The sequence below is a fragment of the Pantherophis guttatus genome, chromosome 1 (assembly GCF_059756535.1).
Source record: "Pantherophis guttatus breed Tessera chromosome 1, ASM5975653v1, whole genome shotgun sequence".
Classification (NCBI taxonomy): Eukaryota; Metazoa; Chordata; class Lepidosauria; order Squamata; family Colubridae; genus Pantherophis; species Pantherophis guttatus.
Genome location: NC_142063.1, coordinates 284,561,687 through 284,576,443, shown reverse-complemented (window position 1 = coordinate 284,576,443; position 14,757 = coordinate 284,561,687).

Here is a 14,757-nt window from a genome sequence, read left to right as displayed (position 1 = left end):
GTCCTTAAATGGTTGCATTAATTCTTGAGGCAACAGCTTAGAGTTAATAATAATTTGTATGTCTACTGAGCCAAACAGGTATTTGTTGATATTTATGGGAAAAGATGAGACTTTGTTTTGCTTTGTATGCTGATAACATCCAATTATATTTCTCCTCATCAAAATTCAAAGAAGCTGTTTAAGTACTAAAACAGCATCTTTTGTTAATGGATTGATTTAGAGCTAATACATTGAAAGGTAATTCAGAACCCCCAAAAAGCAAGTAATGGATGCTAGCATGCTGTAAAACAAAGTATCAGCTTAGTATCATAATTCTGATGCTTTTATATCTTGTACATGAGGACATGCTGTGCCAAGGGACAGAACTCTAAAAGTAGTCTCACCCCAAAGGGTGACATTATCTTTTCCCCTCACACACCACAAATACTTTTGCAAGTCCTGTTTGATTTCTGAAATATTGGAAGACTGAAGTAAGAACATATTTTTTTGTTGATTAAAAACTATCTCAAATTAAGTTTCTGTTTTTTTAAGTGTTGAATTGGGAGCCAGCAGTTTTCAAGAGATCTTGGTTTCAAGGCCACCAAACACTGCACCAAAAGCTTCCTAAATTGAAGGAAAGGCAGAAGAACTTTGCAATTAACTTAAACCTCTGAAGAGATAAACCTCTGCATCACTTACACCAGAGGTGGGTTTAGCAGGTTCTGACAAGTTCTGGAGTAGCGGAAATGTTGAGTAGTTCGGAGAACCGGTAAATACCACCTCTGACTGGCCCCGCTCCCATCTATTCTCTGCCTCCTGAGTCCCAGCTGATCGGGAGGAAATGGGGATTTTGCAGTATCCTTCTGCCTGAGTGGGGTGGGAATGGAGATTTTACAGTAGCCTTCCCCTGCCATGCCCACCAAGCAACACCCACCAAGCCATGCCACGCTCACCAACCCATACCCATAGAACCGGTAGTAAAAAATTTTGAAACCCACCACTGACTTACACTCTCTTTCATGAACCATGAACATTCATTCTTGCTTGCAGAAAGAATTTTTCTCTAGATGACAGGACTGTCCTCAGGCCTGATTTTAAATAAAAGTCAAGATGGTAGCTGTGGCCTTGTGATTAAAGTTCAACATTTTTTTAAAAAAAAAAATGTGTTTCACAGGCAACACATATATAAAACAGCCAAAGCTTAGATCACCACTGTGGTTACCATCCTGACTTTTTTTTAATCACACCCTGAAGATGTCCCTTGATCGTTGAGCTGTGTCTGTGTGACATCTGTGAAGTAAATATAGGAGCAAAACTTCTGCACCTGTCCAAAAGCCCCTTCTAAACCATCCAAGCAGCTTCAGACAGTTCTGAAGAGTATTTTGGTGTTTTTAACAGAGAAATGCTTCATTGCTTGCACCTCTGGGGCATTTCTTCAGAGACAAAATTGAGCTACCCATACAAACCTAACCTAATTCTGCTTTTTAGAAGTCTTGGTTTTTTTATTTAAAAAGCTTTGACTTTTTTTTTAATGTTTTAAACATTTACAAGGAGAGGAAGGAGCCCATGCTTTCTCTGACATAGATCTGGTTTGTTTAAAAACACAGCATGGATGTCTGGTGATATTTTAAAAGTTATGATGGTCTTCACAGATGTTTGAGGTTAGCAGGGGGGAAATTATAGGAGGACTAAAAAACTAATTTGCTTCCAGAGGTGTCCCTCATTGAGATAATTTGGGAGGCCTACTATGAGAGTATAATAAAACATGTGTGCAATACAAATGGAATAAAACTTTTATATGAGCATCTCTGTTTTTTGTAGACAGATGTTCAGATACAAAGATTTTCAGGTTGCATTCACCCTCCCCAAAATAGTTGATCCTCCCAGAAGCCTCTTCTCCACCTAAGATGCATTTATGGAAGTTTTATTATCTAGATGCACAAACCTGAAGCACCTCAAAATTCTGTCCGGCTTCAACAATACTGAAGCAACTATTCCTTCTCCACACTGCTGTGAAGGTGCATAATATTTCCTGCCTACAAATACTGGATGATAGATTTGTTCTTGCTTCTAGCCAGCCAAGTAGCAACAACAGATTTGCCTCAGTGACACAAACACAGTAGTCAAACCTTTCAGCAATTCTGGTCCTTCTAGAGGTCCAGTTATTAGCCAGAACATCAGCGCAAACGTAAGTTTGCTGTCATCTCTTAGCAATTTTCCATTACACTTGACAATCAACAGCCTGGTCAATTTATAGGCAAAAGAATAAATGATACAGAAATGACAACAGAAATGTTAACATTCAGAAGCAGTAGGGAGTTTGGATAGAGATATTTCAACTCTCCAGGGAATGCTGTCACAGACCTCACCCATTCTTTAGAAAATGAAGACTGATTTCATCAGAAAACAAAACAATAACAGAGTTCTTTAGGTGATTTAGAGGCCACATCTTTAAAAATCAGATTTATGTGTACCAAATTATTTATGTGAAATTAATAATTTTAAAAAACAAACAGCAACGTATTACCAAAATATTATCACATACTACCAAAATTATGACATACTACATAATATTAATAGCATATTTGTCAGAAGAGAGTAAATAATTTCTGCATCTACAATTTAATACTTCTAACTACTATTTTGTTGAAGGTTACTGAAAGTAATTCTCAATTTCCCTCATATTTACTAATCTTCTCTTCCTTTTTCCACAATGCCAACAACTCTTTATGTTTATATAATAAGTTTTGGGACTCTGCTTTTAAGCATCAGATAAAGTAAACTCTGATCCAAAAGCTTATGCAATCATCAATCTGTCTTTTTGCTATTTTGGAGAAAAAATAGGGTTACTGGTGTTCTGTTCTTCGACAGTTTCCCTAAACAGCATTAAAAAAAAATGAAAGTCAAAAACCACTGGAATGGAGCAAAATTAAGAACAGATTGATTGCCACAACATTTTCAAGCTGGAGTCTCAATTCTCAGAGCAAGGAGTTGGCCTAATTCAATAAAATTCCTTCAAGGCTTGTTTCCAAACATCCAAACACTGCAGAACTACTGTGCTTTTTAATACATCAATCTCAAGTGGTGGAAGTTTGCAGTTCAGAAGGAATGCAATGATATTGGCCTCTAATGTTTTGGAGAAGAAAAGTTGTAATAGCACTTGAGGGCATGAGGTGCTGTGATTATGCTAGATCTGAGAATCCACATTTGCTGTAGGAATAAATTACTGACTCTCAGCTTTTACCAGATATTAAGATAGCATTCAAAATATCACACATGACCTGTATTGTTAGCTAAGCAGTAAGTGGTACTTATTCATAATGAGATACTGAGTTGTTGCATCCAAGCCACCCACTTTGCATTAGATATTTTTCTCTGTCTGTGTACCAATACAGCACAGTTATGATCAGGCTTCCTTGGCACAATTTTTATTTCTCGAGCAGATGGTTTTGTGACATGTTGGCACGCGCTGCATGCTATAAACAAGTATTTATAGGTCCAATCACTGTTTCTTTATGAGAAATACTTCACCAACTTGCAAATGGATTTCTAATACCTGCAAAACTGTTTAATTTGCTTGTGAAAACAAGTAACCTGAACAAAGGAATTTTTTTGTGTTACATCCTCCAAGGAACGATACTTGCGATGATGATTTGAATATTGATTGTCATGTTTTTAAAATTCTCTAATGGTTAATAAGGATCAGATATTCAGATGAAAGTTTCAGAAATATTTTTGCAATTCAGAACCTTCAGTTGCTTCAAAATTCTTGGCTGATCCCAAAGGAATATTGTGTTGTACACACTTATAACAGATACCAGTAACTGCATTCTATTATTTGCTCATTCCTGACAAATACAAAATTATTGTATTCTAGTGTAGCGCTTTTTCTAAGAGATGCACACAGATACTCTCCATAACAATTCATAGCCATTTGAACCATAACAAAAATTTTGCACATTTGGAACATGAGCTGAATTAAATAATAATTTCCAATATTATTCGTAGAGTGGATGTTTTTCTGGAGTCTAGTAGGTTTTCCTCCCACCTAGCTTTAGATTTGTTAAATGGGAAACCTGGCATGTTGCAAATTATGCCTTTTAGAATCTTCTTAAATTTACACAAAAGCTTCTAGATGTCCACAAGTCCCTATAATTATTCCTAGAAAATAAAAGTAATGGATGACTACTATACTGGGCTGTCCAGGAAAGAGAATGGGGGGAAAAAAACTATTATGGAAGAATGTTTGGATTCCAGGGTGCTTCTTAAGAGAAAAAAATGTTGGATAAAGTTTTTTTTAAAAAAAAACAATTATCCATCATGGAAGCTTTACTCCATTGTTTCAGTTGCATGATTTCTTATGGGAAAGGACACCTGTTAGTGACGTTAAGCCATGTCCCATCATTGATCCATAGAACTGTACCTATATGTTTGTTCCTTATTTAAGACAATATCATACACAGTATGTAAATGATCTTGCTAAAAAGAAGCCAAATACATTTGGTTCCAAAAGGTCTTACATTTTACCAATTTTAACATTTTGTCGTTGTGAACGAAGCAAAAAAGAACATGGCTATTGCTTGTGTCAGTTATCTTCAGTTCTATCATCAAAGCAGCAAGGCATCAAATTTAATTTGCTATCAATTGTTGATGCTTCACCAAGTTTAGGACTGACAAATAGCCGGGCCATTGCTATTCCAAGTTATGGGAAATTCACAGAAGACACATCAGTAATCCTGGATAAGCATGATACCCAAAATTGATACAGTTGCCCTCCAGCCAGCCAGCCACCTTTTTTTTTCCTTTTTGGAAGTCTGAACATATGTTCTGACCATCCAAGCCTAGGAGAGTAGCAAGCGACCTTTTTAAGGTCTTTTTTAGATATGCAGTAAAAATAACAGCATTGACTTGATAGATTTGCAACATTCAGGATAAGGATGTTGTATACCAGTACATGAGAAAAGAAGTAATATGTTATTATTTAAAACATATAGTAGGGTAAAGCTTGGAAATAATAAATCAGATAATGTGTTAAAACTGGATTAAGAACCATCCACTCAGATATTTATTTTATTTAGATGTGCATTCTATTTTACTACTTCATGGCAGTGTAGAAACTTTCCATACTCCTCCATGCAACACCAGGACTTAATGATGACCCTGTCTGATTATAATGGAGATGTTTAATAGGAATCTGGGTGATGTTTTCTTAAAGAAAGAGCTCAAAAAGTTCAAGGTAGCATGCATAGTCCTTCCAATGACCCAAGAGCCATTAGACCTTCCATGATTGAAGTAGACTTAAACCTGTGTCTGTTGTTTGTTGTTTTTAACCATTTAGTTGTGTCCAACCTTTGGTGAGTTTATAGGCAAGTGTTCTCCATGGTACCCTGTCAAGCACAGCTTCTTTCAATTGTTCTATGTTCAACTTTGTATCAGATTTGATGTTATCAAGCCACCATGTACTTTGCTTGCCCCTTTTTCTTTGTCCATTGACCATTCCTACGCCATTGCCTTCTCCAATGAATTTGCACGCATGACATGGCCAAGGTAAACCAGACTTGGTCTTATGATTTTAAGGTTCTAGTGATGTGTCAGGTTTCATATGATTTGCCACCTCTCTGTCAGTTACTCTGGCTGTCCATGGCATACGCCTTTAATTTACACCAGTAGCACAGTTGAAAGGCATCAATTCTTCTTTCATTAACCATTCTTAATGTCCAACTCTCACTCCCATTCATCATTATAGGGAAGACTATTGCTCTAACTAGCCTGCTTTTTGTATTTATATCAATATCTCCTGTATCTACACCGTCCTACTTGATTATATCCCATTATTGGTTGCAACTCATTTCAATAATTCACATCTACCTCACTGATGATTCAGAATTTATCTTTGTTTTTAAAACAAAGATGAATTTGATTTATTATATAATTTTAAGTGAATTATGTCTAACTCTTCTTTATGTTACACGCTTTACAGAAAGGCAGGTTATAACTAATGAATGAAGAATAAAAATATTACTTGGGTTTACCTGAAAACAGCATGATTGGTTGGAAGGCTAGTTTGTTACACTTTGTATTGGAAAGACTTACATTCTCTATATCATTCTCTATATCAACCACCCAGCTATGAAACTTACTGGCAACCATGTGTCAGTCATCCTATTTCAGTCTATCTTATGCATGAGATTGTTTTGAACAAAACAGAGGATGAAAATGAGAATCAGACATGTCCAGCCAAGTTTCATAAATAAATAGAGGGAGTATATATAATAAATAAATGCATATGGTTTAAACAAAAAATTCTTCAGATCTTTAGTAAGTAATGGAACCTGCAAGCAGCCAAGCTATTTTTCTACCTTCTTGCCAGTAAGACTATTCTCCATCAGAGAATAAACACTGTCTTTCCCTCATAACATAAGAACCTGAATCCCAGTGGTCATGCAAGGCCAAAAATTAACAAGACACACCATTTATTGGCATCGAAAGATTCAGCAATATTACACTAGTGGTCTAGGTTGGGATACAATTCAGTTGTTTCAAATCAGCAAAAGTTTCTAGGAGAGACACAAAAAGAGGAAGGGCAACTGTTTTCCAGTATGAAAAAACAGGGTAGTGGCCTCAGATCTTCTATTAACAGATACATTAATCAGGACCTGTTTGCCTCCTGGCCATACTGTTGTATATAAAAAGCAGAACAGCTGTGAATATAGAGAAAAGCTATAGAGAAAAAATTAAGTGGTCCCACTACCTCATTGGTATTTGAAGTTTTATTTTAAAAACAATTGCACTACATCAAGTTAGGGTAAAATGTAAGTATTTCCAGTCTGATATCTTTGAAGAGCCATAATCCCTGTCAAAATAGAAAGCATTCAAAAGCTCTGTATTTATATCTCAGTTATTTCTGGGTTCTAGTTGCATAACCGATAAATAAAGAAGTCAAGGGTTTGGTCTTATATTTTCAGATACAGTAAGGTTCAGAAAAAGAAGTATGTAAGTATTAGATTACAGTGTCCAGTGTAAGTATTATAAATTACCACATGTATCTGGGATAGGTGGCAAAAATGCATGTCATGATATTATGACACAAAAATTGTGACTTATGTACTTTTGTCAGCCTTGGGACACAATTACCTAAGATGGGATTTGCACCTTTGTGTTACTCTGCATGTATCTCATCTGTTTGACATACTGCAATCTCTGTTTGCTGCAGACATTTATGTAAACTTCGAATGATCACCAAACTCCAGTGATGGATGTGCGTATATCTGTGAAGCATAAGCCTTATTTTCTTTACTATCATATAAAGATATAGTTGAAGACAATAAATGAAATTTTATTTTATAGAAAAGGAAATAGACTGCCTGTTTATCTTCCAGCAAAATGGAACTTTAAAGTGCAACTTTATCAAAAAAAACGCCTGATCACTTAACCTACGACCAACACAAACTGTTAAAGGGATAGATTGTCATACATCACAAACATCTCAGAAGCAATGAACACTCTGTTTTAATCACATGACATTATAGGACACTAAAACCCTCCAAAACATCTTAAGTAAACCAAAGGACCCAGTAGCCCAAGAAGAAGAAGAAGAAACAGGATTTATCTCAGAGGTGAAATCTACTTACCTTCCCTACGGTTTGGAAGTGCACGCGCCCTGTGCGTGTCATGTGGACGCACAGACCCTCTGCGCAAATCCTTCTGTGCATGCACAGAGGGTAAAAAACAGGTTACTACCTGGTTAAAACAAGGAAGTAACAATGACCAGGTGAGTGGGCGGATCCTCCTGCTGCCGTCGCTACCGGTTCTCTGAACCACCCGCCACCATCACTACCGGTTTGGCCGAACCTGTCCGAACTGGTAGCATTTCACCCCTGATTTATCTACACCATATAGTGAGAGGATTATAATAACCACTATGCAACCAGAAGACACCATGAAAGCTCCTTAATCCAGTGGTGGGTTTCAATTTTTTTTTACTATCGGTTCTGTGGGCATGGCTTGGTGGGCATGGCATGGCTTGGTGGATGTGGCTTGGTGGGCGTGGCAGGGGAAGGATTCTGTAAAATCTCCATTCCCTCCCCAATCCAGGGGAAGGTTACTGCAAAATCCCCATTTCCTCCTGATCAGCTGGGACTTGGGAGGCAGAGAATAGATGGGGGAGGGGCCAGTCAAAATTTTTACTACTGATTCTCCGAACTACTCAAAATTTCCAGTACCAGTTCTCCATAACTGGTCAGAACCTACTGAAACCCACATCTGCCTTAATCACATGATGCACGTACAGACTCAACAACAGTTTCAACTGGGAAACTGAGAGCATGTTGGACCCAAAGTGTTAGGAAATTCCTGGAAGCTTGGCATTCAGACAAATCAGCCATCAATAGACCCAGAGAAATAAACTATATTTTTACACCATTTAAAAGACACAACATAAATCTAAGAAGGAAACAAAACAAAAAAAGACCAGATCACATCCTCTCCAGCAGCCAACATCCCTATATGAAAGGATTAAATCTAGACAAACAATCAAGCAGAAAACAATACCCTTTTTAAGGAACTAACAAGGAGAAAATCACACCTCCATCAAAACTGGCAGGGCAACGCTACTGTACATAAACAGGATGCAAACGCCACACTCACTAGCACTGATGATATTAACTTGTTGGATAACAAAGCATCTGTAAGCAAAAAAAAAAACAAGTTCGGAGAACACGAAGGACTGCTCAGTTCAACCTTGAGCTATATATATTCTCTTCTGTTGTTAGTGCACTTTTAAATATATATATTTATTTTATTCCTTATTGTTATTATATCTATCTTGTTTCTGCATCTTACTGTCTATCACCCAGGGTCCATATGGATCTGGGCCCATTTGTGTCAGAAGCACCAAGACACTTCCGAGTTGAAAGGATTAGCCAGTGACAACACCGTTGCCCGGGAAGCCCGGTTTGGGGCTCCTTTCATGGCTCTCTTAATGTTTGCATGCTTTCAAACTGCCAGGTGGGGAGGAGCTGAAGCAAATGATGGGAACTCACCCCATCACATAGCAGCACTTGTGTCTCAAATATGGTTTTTTGATTGTAAACCCAACATTCTAATCAAGTGAGGCACTGCACTCCTCTCCATTATGGCTTGGGTCAGTATATAAATATTGTGAAATAAATAAAATTAAGAAACATGGCTCAGTCAATTCAAATCTTCCAAATAAACATTAGACTGTATAGTTCATAAACCCTTAGGACATAGATCCTTTTTTAAAAATTTACATGGTGTTCACATATTTCTTTTCAATCAAAATGTTATAATCTGCTAAATTGGAATTTCACCACATGAATGTACATACTTTACACAGACTACTAGTATTGTTGAAATATTTATTGGCTCAAAAATGTTTATATTTGAGCAATGTTGCTTTCCAGATGTGTATCCAAAATACATGGGCTAAATTGTAAGCTTTTTTAAAAAAGCATAGAATGATGTGGAACTATGATCAAATGAAAGAGTTATGATGTTGATACTGACTGATCTGTATGTTCAAGTCTGCAATTATCTTGAAACCCATTAAATCCTGATGTCCTGAAGATGATAAAGCCTTGGTATAAATCCTGAAATTCCCAGAATAGTCCAAGTTGATTGTGTCCACAAGATCTGCAAGATCATTTCTATGAGCTGAAGTTATTGGGCTGAGCATTTAACTGAGATTCCAACCCTGTCTTCATATCTCTTTATTATCACTTTATTATATTTATATATTTAGGACAAGGTCTTTCAATATGGAAGTGTAAACAAGGTTAAATACAATCACTGACATGGAGAAAATGGCGAACAATAAACCTGTACTGCGAACTAAAATTGTTCTATTTCAAGTTGACACAATAGGAGAAGAAGTATACTAAGAAAGTTAGGAATAAAAAATCAACAGAGTAATGACAGCAAACAACAATACAGTCAAACTCTGAACAAAGTGTTAAAAACAATAAGGTTCAGTATCAGTAGTAAATTATCAAGTTTTATTAAATATCCAGTTTTCCAAGATTTTACAAGGCACAGCATTAAAGCATACTTTTTAAAAACATTTGACTGCATTCCAGTAGAAGCTTATATATTGGCAGCTCCCTACTTAAATACAGATGGTACTAATCAGAGCTGATTGCAAAAATTAGCCTACTTTGAGTGGTAATCTACTTCTGGATAGAATGTAATTTCAGAATAGGCCATTTTCTTAAAATGCCTTTCCAAACAATTTTGCATTCCCTAATCTTTCTTTCTCTTGGCTCTCAATTGTGAGGTCAACTTGGAAAATGTCCTTTTGTGTAACCATGTGTAAGGTTAGAAAATTGGTATAGTGAAGGATGGATCCTTCAAGTTCTCAGTATTAGGCCCTGGCATCACAGATTCAGCTTTTTCCTGCTGTTGCTTCATCTCTTGTACATTTTACTCCATCCAAGAAGAGAACTTGTCCAGTAAGCCATGATAACACAGTATAGCAAAGTCTACAAGATAAGAACCCACCTACACATTACAGAAGATTTTAGGTAACACATAGGATTGCAGCCAAAGATACTTTGGATATAGTGTTGCCTAAAAATACATTCAATACAGATATATTTTCACATAGACATTATGGGATTGAGGGTCTTTTTTGGGGGGAGGTGCCCTATTTTTAATGAAAGAAAACCAGTGACTAAATGCTATCAGTTTGAGCAGAAAATGATGCAAAGAAAAGGAAATACATTTTCCCTTCCTGTCATGGGCGGAGCTTTCTCAAGAATCAATAATTAATTGAAAAAAATAATATGTGTATAGAAGACTGACAAACTGAGACACAAACAGTAGTTTCAGCAATGAAGTAGTAGCACACATCCAATGATTGTTATTTTACGGAGACAAACTTAGAAGCACAAGCATAACTCAGGCAGTTTGTGTTCCTTGCAAAAAGTGCTCTATCCTACTCTAGTGATGCAATCATCCATATGTGATAAAGCTAAAGCAGCAGTCCTCAATCTTTCCAGTTCCATGGACCAACAGTGGCGGTGGCAGCAGAGAGGAGGGGTGGTTTCACACACACAAGATGGAGCTTTGTGAGCTCACCTGCTACTTGCGCAGCCGTTCCCAATGTGCCATGGACCAATAATGGTCCGTGGACCGGGGGTTGGGGACCTCTGAGCTAAAGGATATGTCACTATGACCATGCTATTGTTTTGACCAGTTCAGGAAAGATCCATAGTTGTTAGTCATCTACTGTGGTTCCCAGTGGTGGGTTGCCCCCGGTTCGCACCAGTTCTATAGAACCGGTAGTAAAACTGGAGGGAGGCTCCGCCCACCGACCCTGACGTCATCAGAATGTTTCTGCACATGCGCAGAAGAGCAAATGCACAAGCAAAGCAAGCGTGCATGCATGGCCCCATTGTGAACCGGTAGTAAAGGTAAGTAGAACCCACCCCTGGTGGTTCCCTTAACCATTCAGTGTTGTCCCTTATCTTTATGCCTCACTGGGCTGTGTGCCACTCATTCTTCTTCTCTTCAATATACGGTTGCTACAGTAATGGCAAAATGTTCTGCACATAATAATTAAATGTTTCTTTATGATGGATGCAACTGATAAGAAAAGTATTGTTTTGTAGTGGAACATTCTAATTGTTTGAGACTTTTTTCTTTTTATAACTTTGATTTTCTTGTTATATTTCCTCCCGTCTAGCAACAGCCAGTATGCTGAATAACAGAATAACAGAGTTGGAAGGGACTTTGGAGGTCTTCTAGTCCAAACCCCTGCTTGGACAGGAAACCCTAAACCATTTCAGACAAATGGTTATCTAATCTCGTCTTAAAAATTTCCAGTGTTGGAGCATTCACGACTTCTGGAGGCAAGTTGTTCCACTGATTAATTGTTCCATCAGGAAATTTCTCCTTAGTTCTAAGCTGTTTCTTTCCTTGATTTGTTTCCATCCATTGCTTTTTGCCTTGCCTTCAGGTGCTTTGGAAAATAGCTTGACTCCCTCTTCTTTGTAATAACCCCTGAGATATTGGAACACTGCTATCGTGTCATCCCTAGTCCTTTTGTTTTCATTAAACTAGACATACCCAATTCCAGCAACTGTTCTTTATATGTTTTAGCCTCCAGTCCCTAGTCATCTTTGCTGCTTTTCTCTGCACTCTTTCTAGAGTTTAAACATCTTTTTTACATTGAGGCAACCAAATCTGGATGCAGTATTCCAAATGTGGTCTCACCAAGGCATTATAAAATGGCATTAACACTTCACATGATTCTATCCCTCTGTTAATGCAGCCTAGGACTGTGTTGGCTTTTTTGGCAGCTGCAGCACACTGCTGGCTCCTATTTAAGTCATTGTCCACTAGGACTCCAAGATTCCTCTCACAGTTACTACTATTGTGCCAGGTACCACCTATACTATGCCTGTGGATTTGGTTTTTATTACCTAAATGTAGAAACTTACTTTTCTCACCATTGAATTTCATTTTGTTAGATAGCATCCAATGTTCAAGTCTGTCAAGATCCTTCTGGCTGAGGATTATTGCAGCTGCAATCCCTACACATGTAAAAGATTCTAGCTTGAGGAACATCTCATCAAACAGCTATCAGTATAAGCCACGGATGTTAAACTCAAGCATGTCATGTGACGTATCGCGACTTTTTTTGCCTTTGCAGAGCTGGGGCAGGCATGACACATCCGGCCTGTGGGCCACCTGTTTGACACCCCTGGTATAAGCCTTCTGATTACATGCAACCACATTCTAGCAAAATCAAATAAGCTTTGAAAACTTATTGTCCTGCAGAAATTGTTAAAGAACTGGTCAGTTTGGGGTGGGAAGAAAAGGAAAAAAAAACAGAAATTTCAATCTCATTTATTATTATAGTTTTTACATATTTTAGAAGTCCATTAAAACAGAACTTGTAAAATACGTACTTCACATCTCATCCCATTGGTTGGTTGGTTGGTTGGTTGGTTGATTGATTTGTAATTACAATTAATAGTACATGTTAAAAATGTTGTAGTGAATTTGCAGACATTTGCAGCAGAATTTGCAACCTGATTAACCAAACAGTTTTGGGAGATAGTCATTATTCTATTTAAGCCATAGGAGAATTTTCATCAGAACCCCAATTTTTTCAAATGAATTGAGTAGTGAACTGAGACATTATCAATAAGGAGTACAAAGCTGATATGAAATTAATAATTTCATTCACTTATGAAGAACTAAACATCAGTAATTCTCCATCATTTCTAACCAGTAATTTTTCCTCCCTCTATCCTTCAGCAGTTCCTAAGGTTTTAACATAACTGAGTTGACATGGGTGTGGTGCCTATTTAGAATGACTAAATAAACAGAAAAGGCCAAGTTACAACTCTAAACAGAAATGTAACTTAACATTCAAAAACGCTAAGAGTCCTCTTTGTAAGTCAAATCAACAGAAAATACATGCTGAGACTCAATATTTCATCTAGGACTCAGGGGAATTCCTCACAACTCAAGTTCTAACGCTTGATTCAGAAAACAAACAAAAAGTGGTTTGAAAAAATAATATTAGAGCCTTTATAGCTCTATTGAATAACATCAGTTCTGATTTTCTTGCTACACCTCACAGATGTGACAATTTCCTCTATTTGCTTCTCAGTCTGGAAGCCATACACTTGTGCTATCTTCCCACATTACAAGTAATATAATGTGTGAGTCTTAGAACAACACAAACAAAATTGTGTTAAAATATCTGAGGGCAACAGCTTGGTAGGCTGTGTCCAGATTTCCCATCTTTCCATCATTTCCTCTGCTGAATTCTCCCAGAAGCTAATGCTGGGCAAACTATAGCAAGGCTAATTGTCATGATATGACATTGTACCCAAAGACAAAAGGTCTCTCCTAAATGCCAGCTTCCCAATGGTACTCTACAGCCTAGTGACCTACTTAATTTGTGTCTCACACCAGTAACAAATCCCAGCCAGGCTGTAACTTCTCTCAAAGCAGGAGAGCCAACTATTTTTTTTTATTTTTATTAAACAGGTTTTTTTTAAACAAACAAAAACAGATATTTACATCTTCTTCTTTTCAACATACTCACATCAGTAATCCATATTTATCCATTTTCTCTTTCTTTTCTTAATATATCTTTTATACATATAATTCTAACATATCATATATATACCATTATACTATATTCTATTATTCTAATTATTTTATTTACATTTGACATAAACATTGTAATCAATTTCCTTTTCACAATTTTTGTTTCTTCCCATTTGTTTCTATATTTCTCCACCTAATTTGACCATTATTCAGTCCTCTTTTGTCCCCCCCACCCCCCAGGGACAATAGGAGAGCCAACTATTCTGATTCTGCTGGGAGCTGCATGCAATTCAGATTTCCATTGGGGATCAAATTGAACAACCATGAGGAAAATTGGCAGAAAATAGGAATAACTCAGTGAATTTCTGGTCTGTAGGTTTTAAATGTCCTCTTTTTTTCTCTACAGGAGGAGAACCCAGGAAGACAATTCAGACATGCAGTAATTTTGGCACCTATAACTGCAGAGAAGAAGGCTCCAATAATTTCAGTGGGATTTCTCTCCTCCCTCCCTACTTACACTAAATTTTCTTGCCACCAGGGATGGAGCCTGTGGTAAGTTTCCCTCCAGAAGGACCTGGTAATGATACTAACATTTAAGGTAGAAATAGCCTGAGGAAAATAGGCCAGGCCCAATAACCAGCCATAAATCTCCGAACAATTGGTTCCTCATGTTTGAACATGGTTCCAAAT